Source organism: Gadus morhua, chromosome 17 (assembly GCF_902167405.1).
Source record: "Gadus morhua chromosome 17, gadMor3.0, whole genome shotgun sequence".
NCBI classification, from domain to species: Eukaryota; Metazoa; Chordata; class Actinopteri; order Gadiformes; family Gadidae; genus Gadus; species Gadus morhua.
Window position 1 is genome coordinate 17,115,779 of NC_044064.1, and position 11,864 is coordinate 17,127,642.

Below are 11,864 nucleotides of genomic sequence, written 5' to 3' on the forward strand. Positions count from 1 at the left end.
TCCTTTTGAGCACCTGATCATTGACTGTGTTGGGCCCCGGCCGGAGTCAGGGTCTGGCATTGAGTTGATGCGAGATTGGGCAGAGGGTTTACCATGGCTCTTGCTGGCGGCACGGGCAGTTGTGCAGGAAAGTACGGGATTTGGTCCTAGTGACCTCGTCTTTGGTCACAGGGTGCGGACACCTCTGTGTGTCTTGGGCAGTGAGTTGGGCGGTACAGAACCACCAGAGAGCATGGCGCTAACATAGGCACACACACACTAACGACTGATGATTGACATCTGATAGGAATATCTCATGGACCAATACCAACTTATTGTTAACTAAAGTACATATACTCTCTTTGCATATATTTTTAGCCCCATGCCCCTGCGGTTGTACTAGTGCAGGTGTTTGTTGTAAGGCAGGTTGATTTTGTAATTATTCAGTAATAATTTATTACATTTTGTCTGAAACCTTTTATGTTTAAATGAAAGGCTTTACTCATCCCACAATAAATTAAATAGAATGTTATTGAGTCAAAATATCCAAATGTGGGGGCTTTCCAAGTAAATATTGATTGATATGGCTTTAATTAAATCGGCACACTGTATATACTTCTGCCAGAGTGTGCCACCCCTCAAAATCTCCTGTCCCCCTCTTGCCACCCCATGAATATTTTTCTAGATCCGCCCCTGACTGCGGTCCTGAGACTGTCTGGTCAAACAATGTGTTTTTTTCTGAATTTAACAGAAATATCAACATTTCTGGTTGTTATGCGTGCAAAATGCTTTTTAGAGCGCTAGAATCACTTTGTTGTTTTCGCTCAAAACTAATGTATATCACTTCCAAATGGTTAAGTATGGCCCATTAACCCTTTGGTAAGCTTAGTAACACGTTTGCATCGAAATTGACAGAGCTATCAACCACATTCAACAACCACGGGTTTGGAAGCAGCGGCGGCTGCACTTGGTGCCAGATCCAGGCGTCTAAATGATGCCGCTTTCTGGCGGGGATGGCTCGCCGCGCACGCGGCGCACGCACGCGACGCACGCACGCGGCGCACGCGACGCACGCCTGTGGTCAGTAGGCCTACAGGAGTGGAACTGTCAGTTGAGTCTGACAAGTGTTCTGAGGGGTTCTCGGAGGTGTTCACTGCCTGCGCGGTGGTGGTGCATACCCAATCTGTTGGTACTCCTTTTGAGCACCTGATCATTGACTGTGTTGGGCCCCGGCCGGAGTCAGGGTCTGGCATTGAGTTGATGCGAGATTGGGCAGAGGGTTTACCATGGCTCTTGCTGGCGGCACGGGCAGTTGTGCAGGAAAGTACGGGATTTGGTCCTAGTGACCTCGTCTTTGGTCACAGGGTGCGGACACCTCTGTGTGTCTTGGGCAGTGAGTTGGGCGGTACAGAACCACCAGAGAGCATGGCGCTAACATAGGCACACACACACTAACGACTGATGATTGACATCTGATAGGAATATCTCATGGACCAATACCAACTTATTGTTAACTAAAGTACATATACTCTCTTTGCATATATTTTTAGCCCCATGCCCCTGCGGTTGTACTAGTGCAGGTGTTTGTTGTAAGGCAGGTTGATTTTGTAATTATTCAGTAATAATTTATTACATTTTGTCTGAAACCTTTTATGTTTAAATGAAAGGCTTTACTCATCCCACAATAAATTAAATAGAATGTTATTGAGTCAAAATATCCAAATGTGGGGGCTTTCCAAGTAAATATTGATTGATATGGCTTTAATTAAATCGGCACACTGTATATACTTCTGCCAGAGTGTGCCACCCCTCAAAATCTCCTGTCCCCCTCTTGCCACCCCATGAATATTTTTCTAGATCCGCCCCTGACTGCGGTCCTGAGACTGTCTGGTCAAACAATGTGTTTTTTTCTGAATTTAACAGAAATATCGACATTTCTGGTTGTTATGCGTGCAAAATGCTTTTTAGAGCGCTAGAATCACTTTGTTGTTTTCGCTCAAAACTAATGTATATCACTTCCAAATGGTTAAGTATGGCCCATTAACCCTTTGGTAAGCTTAGTAACACGTTTGCATCGAAATTGACAGAGCTATCAACCACATTCAACAACCACGGGTTTGGAAGCAGCGGCGGCTGCACTTGGTGCCAGATCCAGGCGTCTAAATGATGCCGCTTTCTGGCGGGGATGGCTCGCCGCGCACGCGGCGCACGCACGCGACGCACGCACGCGGCGCACGCGACGCACGCCTGTGGTCAGTAGGCCTACAGGAGTGGAACTGTCAGTTGAGTCTGACAAGTGTTCTGAGGGGTTCTCGGAGGTGTTCACTGCCTGCGCGGTGGTGGTGCATACCCAATCTGTTGGTACTCCTTTTGAGCACCTGATCATTGACTGTGTTGGGCCCCGGCCGGAGTCAGGGTCTGGCATTGAGTTGATGCGAGATTGGGCAGAGGGTTTACCATGGCTCTTGCTGGCGGCACGGGCAGTTGTGCAGGAAAGTACGGGATTTGGTCCTAGTGACCTCGTCTTTGGTCACAGGGTGCGGACACCTCTGTGTGTCTTGGGCAGTGAGTTGGGCGGTACAGAACCACCAGAGAGCATGGCGCTAACATAGGCACACACACACTAACGACTGATGATTGACATCTGATAGGAATATCTCATGGACCAATACCAACTTATTGTTAACTAAAGTACATATACTCTCTTTGCATATATTTTTAGCCCCATGCCCCTGCGGTTGTACTAGTGCAGGTGTTTGTTGTAAGGCAGGTTGATTTTGTAATTATTCAGTAATAATTTATTACATTTTGTCTGAAACCTTTTATGTTTAAATGAAAGGCTTTACTCATCCCACAATAAATTAAATAGAATGTTATTGAGTCAAAATATCCAAATGTGGGGGCTTTCCAAGTAAATATTGATTGATATGGCTTTAATTAAATCGGCACACTGTATATACTTCTGCCAGAGTGTGCCACCCCTCAAAATCTCCTGTCCCCCTCTTGCCACCCCATGAATATTTTTCTAGATCCGCCCCTGACTGCGGTCCTGAGACTGTCTGGTCAAACAATGTGTTTTTTTCTGAATTTAACAGAAATATCAACATTTCTGGTTGTTATGCGTGCAAAATGCTTTTTAGAGCGCTAGAATCACTTTGTTGTTTTCGCTCAAAACTAATGTATATCACTTCCAAATGGTTAAGTATGGCCCATTAACCCTTTGGTAAGCTTAGTAACACGTTTGCATCGAAATTGACAGAGCTATCAACCACATTCAACAACCACGGGTTTGGAAGCAGCGGCGGCTGCACTTGGTGCCAGATCCAGGCGTCTAAATGATGCCGCTTTCTGGCGGGGATGGCTCGCCGCGCACGTCGCGCACGCGGCGCACGCACGCGACGCACGCACGCGGCGCACGCGACGCACGCCTGTGGTCAGTAGGCCTACAGGAGTGGAACTGTCAGTTGAGTCTGACAAGTGTTCTGAGGGGTTCTCGGAGGTGTTCACTGCCTGCGCGGTGGTGGTGCATACCCAATCTGTTGGTACTCCTTTTGAGCACCTGATCATTGACTGTGTTGGGCCCCGGCCGGAGTCAGGGTCTGGCATTGAGTTGATGCGAGATTGGGCAGAGGGTTTACCATGGCTCTTGCTGGCGGCACGGGCAGTTGTGCAGGAAAGTACGGGATTTGGTCCTAGTGACCTCGTCTTTGGTCACAGGGTGCGGACACCTCTGTGTGTCTTGGGCAGTGAGTTGGGCGGTACAGAACCACCAGAGAGCATGGCGCTAACATAGGCACACACACACTAACGACTGATGATTGACATCTGATAGGAATATCTCATGGACCAATACCAACTTATTGTTAACTAAAGTACATATACTCTCTTTGCATATATTTTTAGCCCCATGCCCCTGCGGTTGTACTAGTGCAGGTGTTTGTTGTAAGGCAGGTTGATTTTGTAATTATTCAGTAATAATTTATTACATTTTGTCTGAAACCTTTTATGTTTAAATGAAAGGCTTTACTCATCCCACAATAAATTAAATAGAATGTTATTGAGTCAAAATATCCAAATGTGGGGGCTTTCCAAGTAAATATTGATTGATATGGCTTTAATTAAATCGGCACACTGTATATACTTCTGCCAGAGTGTGCCACCCCTCAAAATCTCCTGTCCCCCTCTTGCCACCCCATGAATATTTTTCTAGATCCGCCCCTGACTGCGGTCCTGAGACTGTCTGGTCAAACAATGTGTTTTTTTCTGAATTTAACAGAAATATCAACATTTCTGGTTGTTATGCGTGCAAAATGCTTTTTAGAGCGCTAGAATCACTTTGTTGTTTTCGCTCAAAACTAATGTATATCACTTCCAAATGGTTAAGTATGGCCCATTAACCCTTTGGTAAGCTTAGTAACACGTTTGCATCGAAATTGACAGAGCTATCAACCACATTCAACAACCACGGGTTTGGAAGCAGCGGCGGCTGCACTTGGTGCCAGATCCAGGCGTCTAAATGATGCCGCTTTCTGGCGGGGATGGCTCGCCGCGCACGTCGCGCACGCGGCGCACGCACGCGGCGCACGCGACGCACGCCTGTGGTCAGTAGGCCTACAGGAGTGGAACTGTCAGTTGAGTCTGACAAGTGTTCTGAGGGGTTCTCGGAGGTGTTCACTGCCTGCGCGGTGGTGGTGCATACCCAATCTGTTGGTACTCCTTTTGAGCACCTGATCATTGACTGTGTTGGGCCCCGGCCGGAGTCAGGGTCTGGCATTGAGTTGATGCGAGATTGGGCAGAGGGTTTACCATGGCTCTTGCTGGCGGCACGGGCAGTTGTGCAGGAAAGTACGGGATTTGGTCCTAGTGACCTCGTCTTTGGTCACAGGGTGCGGACACCTCTGTGTGTCTTGGGCAGTGAGTTGGGCGGTACAGAACCACCAGAGAGCATGGCGCTAACATAGGCACACACACACTAACGACTGATGATTGACATCTGATAGGAATATCTCATGGACCAATACCAACTTATTGTTAACTAAAGTACATATACTCTCTTTGCATATATTTTTAGCCCCATGCCCCTGCGGTTGTACTAGTGCAGGTGTTTGTTGTAAGGCAGGTTGATTTTGTAATTATTCAGTAATAATTTATTACATTTTGTCTGAAACCTTTTATGTTTAAATGAAAGGCTTTACTCATCCCACAATAAATTAAATAGAATGTTATTGAGTCAAAATATCCAAATGTGGGGGCTTTCCAAGTAAATATTGATTGATATGGCTTTAATTAAATCGGCACACTGTATATACTTCTGCCAGAGTGTGCCACCCCTCAAAATCTCCTGTCCCCCTCTTGCCACCCCATGAATATTTTTCTAGATCCGCCCCTGACTGCGGTCCTGAGACTGTCTGGTCAAACAATGTGTTTTTTTCTGAATTTAACAGAAATATCGACATTTCTGGTTGTTATGCGTGCAAAATGCTTTTTAGAGCGCTAGAATCACTTTGTTGTTTTCGCTCAAAACTAATGTATATCACTTCCAAATGGTTAAGTATGGCCCATTAACCCTTTGGTAAGCTTAGTAACACGTTTGCATCGAAATTGACAGAGCTATCAACCACATTCAACAACCACGGGTTTGGAAGCAGCGGCGGCTGCACTTGGTGCCAGATCCAGGCGTCTAAATGATGCCGCTTTCTGGCGGGGATGGCTCGCCGCGCACGTCGCGCACGCGGCGCACGCACGCGACGCACGCACGCGGCGCACGCGACGCACGCCTGTGGTCAGTAGGCCTACAGGAGTGGAACTGTCAGTTGAGTCTGACAAGTGTTCTGAGGGGTTCTCGGAGGTGTTCACTGCCTGCGCGGTGGTGGTGCATACCCAATCTGTTGGTACTCCTTTTGAGCACCTGATCATTGACTGTGTTGGGCCCCGGCCGGAGTCAGGGTCTGGCATTGAGTTGATGCGAGATTGGGCAGAGGGTTTACCATGGCTCTTGCTGGCGGCACGGGCAGTTGTGCAGGAAAGTACGGGATTTGGTCCTAGTGACCTCGTCTTTGGTCACAGGGTGCGGACACCTCTGTGTGTCTTGGGCAGTGAGTTGGGCGGTACAGAACCACCAGAGAGCATGGCGCTAACATAGGCACACACACACTAACGACTGATGATTGACATCTGATAGGAATATCTCATGGACCAATACCAACTTATTGTTAACTAAAGTACATATACTCTCTTTGCATATATTTTTAGCCCCATGCCCCTGCGGTTGTACTAGTGCAGGTGTTTGTTGTAAGGCAGGTTGATTTTGTAATTATTCAGTAATAATTTATTACATTTTGTCTGAAACCTTTTATGTTTAAATGAAAGGCTTTACTCATCCCACAATAAATTAAATAGAATGTTATTGAGTCAAAATATCCAAATGTGGGGGCTTTCCAAGTAAATATTGATTGATATGGCTTTAATTAAATCGGCACACTGTATATACTTCTGCCAGAGTGTGCCACCCCTCAAAATCTCCTGTCCCCCTCTTGCCACCCCATGAATATTTTTCTAGATCCGCCCCTGACTGCGGTCCTGAGACTGTCTGGTCAAACAATGTGTTTTTTTCTGAATTTAACAGAAATATCAACATTTCTGGTTGTTATGCGTGCAAAATGCTTTTTAGAGCGCTAGAATCACTTTGTTGTTTTCGCTCAAAACTAATGTATATCACTTCCAAATGGTTAAGTATGGCCCATTAACCCTTTGGTAAGCTTAGTAACACGTTTGCATCGAAATTGACAGAGCTATCAACCACATTCAACAACCACGGGTTTGGAAGCAGCGGCGGCTGCACTTGGTGCCAGATCCAGGCGTCTAAATGATGCCGCTTTCTGGCGGGGATGGCTCGCCGCGCACGTCGCGCACGCGGCGCACGCACGCGACGCACGCACGCGGCGCACGCGACGCACGCCTGTGGTCAGTAGGCCTACAGGAGTGGAACTGTCAGTTGAGTCTGACAAGTGTTCTGAGGGGTTCTCGGAGGTGTTCACTGCCTGCGCGGTGGTGGTGCATACCCAATCTGTTGGTACTCCTTTTGAGCACCTGATCATTGACTGTGTTGGGCCCCGGCCGGAGTCAGGGTCTGGCATTGAGTTGATGCGAGATTGGGCAGAGGGTTTACCATGGCTCTTGCTGGCGGCACGGGCAGTTGTGCAGGAAAGTACGGGATTTGGTCCTAGTGACCTCGTCTTTGGTCACAGGGTGCGGACACCTCTGTGTGTCTTGGGCAGTGAGTTGGGCGGTACAGAACCACCAGAGAGCATGGCGCTAACATAGGCACACACACACTAACGACTGATGATTGACATCTGATAGGAATATCTCATGGACCAATACCAACTTATTGTTAACTAAAGTACATATACTCTCTTTGCATATATTTTTAGCCCCATGCCCCTGCGGTTGTACTAGTGCAGGTGTTTGTTGTAAGGCAGGTTGATTTTGTAATTATTCAGTAATAATTTATTACATTTTGTCTGAAACCTTTTATGTTTAAATGAAAGGCTTTACTCATCCCACAATAAATTAAATAGAATGTTATTGAGTCAAAATATCCAAATGTGGGGGCTTTCCAAGTAAATATTGATTGATATGGCTTTAATTAAATCGGCACACTGTATATACTTCTGCCAGAGTGTGCCACCCCTCAAAATCTCCTGTCCCCCTCTTGCCACCCCATGAATATTTTTCTAGATCCGCCCCTGACTGCGGTCCTGAGACTGTCTGGTCAAACAATGTGTTTTTTTTCTGAATTTAACAGAAATATCAACATTTCTGGTTGTTATGCGTGCAAAATGCTTTTTAGAGCGCTAGAATCACTTTGTTGTTTTCGCTCAAAACTAATGTATATCACTTCCAAATGGTTAAGTATGGCCCATTAACCCTTTGGTAAGCTTAGTAACACGTTTGCATCGAAATTGACAGAGCTATCAACCACATTCAACAACCACGGGTTTGGAAGCAGCGGCGGCTGCACTTGGTGCCAGATCCAGGCGTCTAAATGATGCCGCTTTCTGGCGGGGATGGCTCGCCGCGCACGTCGCGCACGCGGCGCACGCACGCGACGCACGCACGCGGCGCACGCGACGCACGCCTGTGGTCAGTAGGCCTACAGGAGTGGAACTGTCAGTTGAGTCTGACAAGTGTTCTGAGGGGTTCTCGGAGGTGTTCACTGCCTGCGCGGTGGTGGTGCATACCCAATCTGTTGGTACTCCTTTTGAGCACCTGATCATTGACTGTGTTGGGCCCCGGCCGGAGTCAGGGTCTGGCATTGAGTTGATGCGAGATTGGGCAGAGGGTTTACCATGGCTCTTGCTGGCGGCACGGGCAGTTGTGCAGGAAAGTACGGGATTTGGTCCTAGTGACCTCGTCTTTGGTCACAGGGTGCGGACACCTCTGTGTGTCTTGGGCAGTGAGTTGGGCGGTACAGAACCACCAGAGAGCATGGCGCTAACATAGGCACACACACACTAACGACTGATGATTGACATCTGATAGGAATATCTCATGGACCAATACCAACTTATTGTTAACTAAAGTACATATACTCTCTTTGCATATATTTTTAGCCCCATGCCCCTGCGGTTGTACTAGTGCAGGTGTTTGTTGTAAGGCAGGTTGATTTTGTAATTATTCAGTAATAATTTATTACATTTTGTCTGAAACCTTTTATGTTTAAATGAAAGGCTTTACTCATCCCACAATAAATTAAATAGAATGTTATTGAGTCAAAATATCCAAATGTGGGGGCTTTCCAAGTAAATATTGATTGATATGGCTTTAATTAAATCGGCACACTGTATATACTTCTGCCAGAGTGTGCCACCCCTCAAAATCTCCTGTCCCCCTCTTGCCACCCCATGAATATTTTTCTAGATCCGCCCCTGACTGCGGTCCTGAGACTGTCTGGTCAAACAATGTGTTTTTTTCTGAATTTAACAGAAATATCAACATTTCTGGTTGTTATGCGTGCAAAATGCTTTTTAGAGCGCTAGAATCACTTTGTTGTTTTCGCTCAAAACTAATGTATATCACTTCCAAATGGTTAAGTATGGCCCATTAACCCTTTGGTAAGCTTAGTAACACGTTTGCATCGAAATTGACAGAGCTATCAACCACATTCAACAACCACGGGTTTGGAAGCAGCGGCGGCTGCACTTGGTGCCAGATCCAGGCGTCTAAATGATGCCGCTTTCTGGCGGGGATGGCTCGCCGCGCACGTCGCGCACGCGGCGCACGCACGCGACGCACGCACGCGGCGCACGCGACGCACGCCTGTGGTCAGTAGGCCTACAGGAGTGGAACTGTCAGTTGAGTCTGACAAGTGTTCTGAGGGGTTCTCGGAGGTGTTCACTGCCTGCGCGGTGGTGGTGCATACCCAATCTGTTGGTACTCCTTTTGAGCACCTGATCATTGACTGTGTTGGGCCCCGGCCGGAGTCAGGGTCTGGCATTGAGTTGATGCGAGATTGGGCAGAGGGTTTACCATGGCTCTTGCTGGCGGCACGGGCAGTTGTGCAGGAAAGTACGGGATTTGGTCCTAGTGACCTCGTCTTTGGTCACAGGGTGCGGACACCTCTGTGTGTCTTGGGCAGTGAGTTGGGCGGTACAGAACCACCAGAGAGCATGGCGCTAACATAGGCACACACACACTAACGACTGATGATTGACATCTGATAGGAATATCTCATGGACCAATACCAACTTATTGTTAACTAAAGTACATATACTCTCTTTGCATATATTTTTAGCCCCATGCCCCTGCGGTTGTACTAGTGCAGGTGTTTGTTGTAAGGCAGGTTGATTTTGTAATTATTCAGTAATAATTTATTACATTTTGTCTGAAACCTTTTATGTTTAAATGAAAGGCTTTACTCATCCCACAATAAATTAAATAGAATGTTATTGAGTCAAAATATCCAAATGTGGGGGCTTTCCAAGTAAATATTGATTGATATGGCTTTAATTAAATCGGCACACTGTATATACTTCTGCCAGAGTGTGCCACCCCTCAAAATCTCCTGTCCCCCTCTTGCCACCCCATGAATATTTTTCTAGATCCGCCCCTGACTGCGGTCCTGAGACTGTCTGGTCAAACAATGTGTTTTTTTCTGAATTTAACAGAAATATCGACATTTCTGGTTGTTATGCGTGCAAAATGCTTTTTAGAGCGCTAGAATCACTTTGTTGTTTTCGCTCAAAACTAATGTATATCACTTCCAAATGGTTAAGTATGGCCCATTAACCCTTTGGTAAGCTTAGTAACACGTTTGCATCGAAATTGACAGAGCTATCAACCACATTCAACAACCACGGGTTTGGAAGCAGCGGCGGCTGCACTTGGTGCCAGATCCAGGCGTCTAAATGATGCCGCTTTCTGGCGGGGATGGCTCGCCGCGCACGTCGCGCACGCGGCGCACGCACGCGACGCACGCACGCGGCGCACGCGACGCACGCCTGTGGTCAGTAGGCCTACAGGAGTGGAACTGTCAGTTGAGTCTGACAAGTGTTCTGAGGGGTTCTCGGAGGTGTTCACTGCCTGCGCGGTGGTGGTGCATACCCAATCTGTTGGTACTCCTTTTGAGCACCTGATCATTGACTGTGTTGGGCCCCGGCCGGAGTCAGGGTCTGGCATTGAGTTGATGCGAGATTGGGCAGAGGGTTTACCATGGCTCTTGCTGGCGGCACGGGCAGTTGTGCAGGAAAGTACGGGATTTGGTCCTAGTGACCTCGTCTTTGGTCACAGGGTGCGGACACCTCTGTGTGTCTTGGGCAGTGAGTTGGGCGGTACAGAACCACCAGAGAGCATGGCGCTAACATAGGCACACACACACTAACGACTGATGATTGACATCTGATAGGAATATCTCATGGACCAATACCAACTTATTGTTAACTAAAGTACATATACTCTCTTTGCATATATTTTTAGCCCCATGCCCCTGCGGTTGTACTAGTGCAGGTGTTTGTTGTAAGGCAGGTTGATTTTGTAATTATTCAGTAATAATTTATTACATTTTGTCTGAAACCTTTTATGTTTAAATGAAAGGCTTTACTCATCCCACAATAAATTAAATAGAATGTTATTGAGTCAAAATATCCAAATGTGGGGGCTTTCCAAGTAAATATTGATTGATATGGCTTTAATTAAATCGGCACACTGTATATACTTCTGCCAGAGTGTGCCACCCCTCAAAATCTCCTGTCCCCCTCTTGCCACCCCATGAATATTTTTCTAGATCCGCCCCTGACTGCGGTCCTGAGACTGTCTGGTCAAACAATGTGTTTTTTTCTGAATTTAACAGAAATATCAACATTTCTGGTTGTTATGCGTGCAAAATGCTTTTTAGAGCGCTAGAATCACTTTGTTGTTTTCGCTCAAAACTAATGTATATCACTTCCAAATGGTTAAGTATGGCCCATTAACCCTTTGGTAAGCTTAGTAACACGTTTGCATCGAAATTGACAGAGCTATCAACCACATTCAACAACCACGGGTTTGGAAGCAGCGGCGGCTGCACTTGGTGCCAGATCCAGGCGTCTAAATGATGCCGCTTTCTGGCGGGGATGGCTCGCCGCGCACGTCGCGCACGCGGCGCACGCACGCGACGCACGCACGCGGCGCACGCGACGCACGCCTGTGGTCAGTAGGCCTACAGGAGTGGAACTGTCAGTTGAGTCTGACAAGTGTTCTGAGGGGTTCTCGGAGGTGTTCACTGCCTGCGCGGTGGTGGTGCATACCCAATCTGTTGGTACTCCTTTTGAGCACCTGATCATTGACTGTGTTGGGCCCCGGCCGGAGTCAGGGTCTGGCATTGAGTTGATGCGAGATTGGGCAGA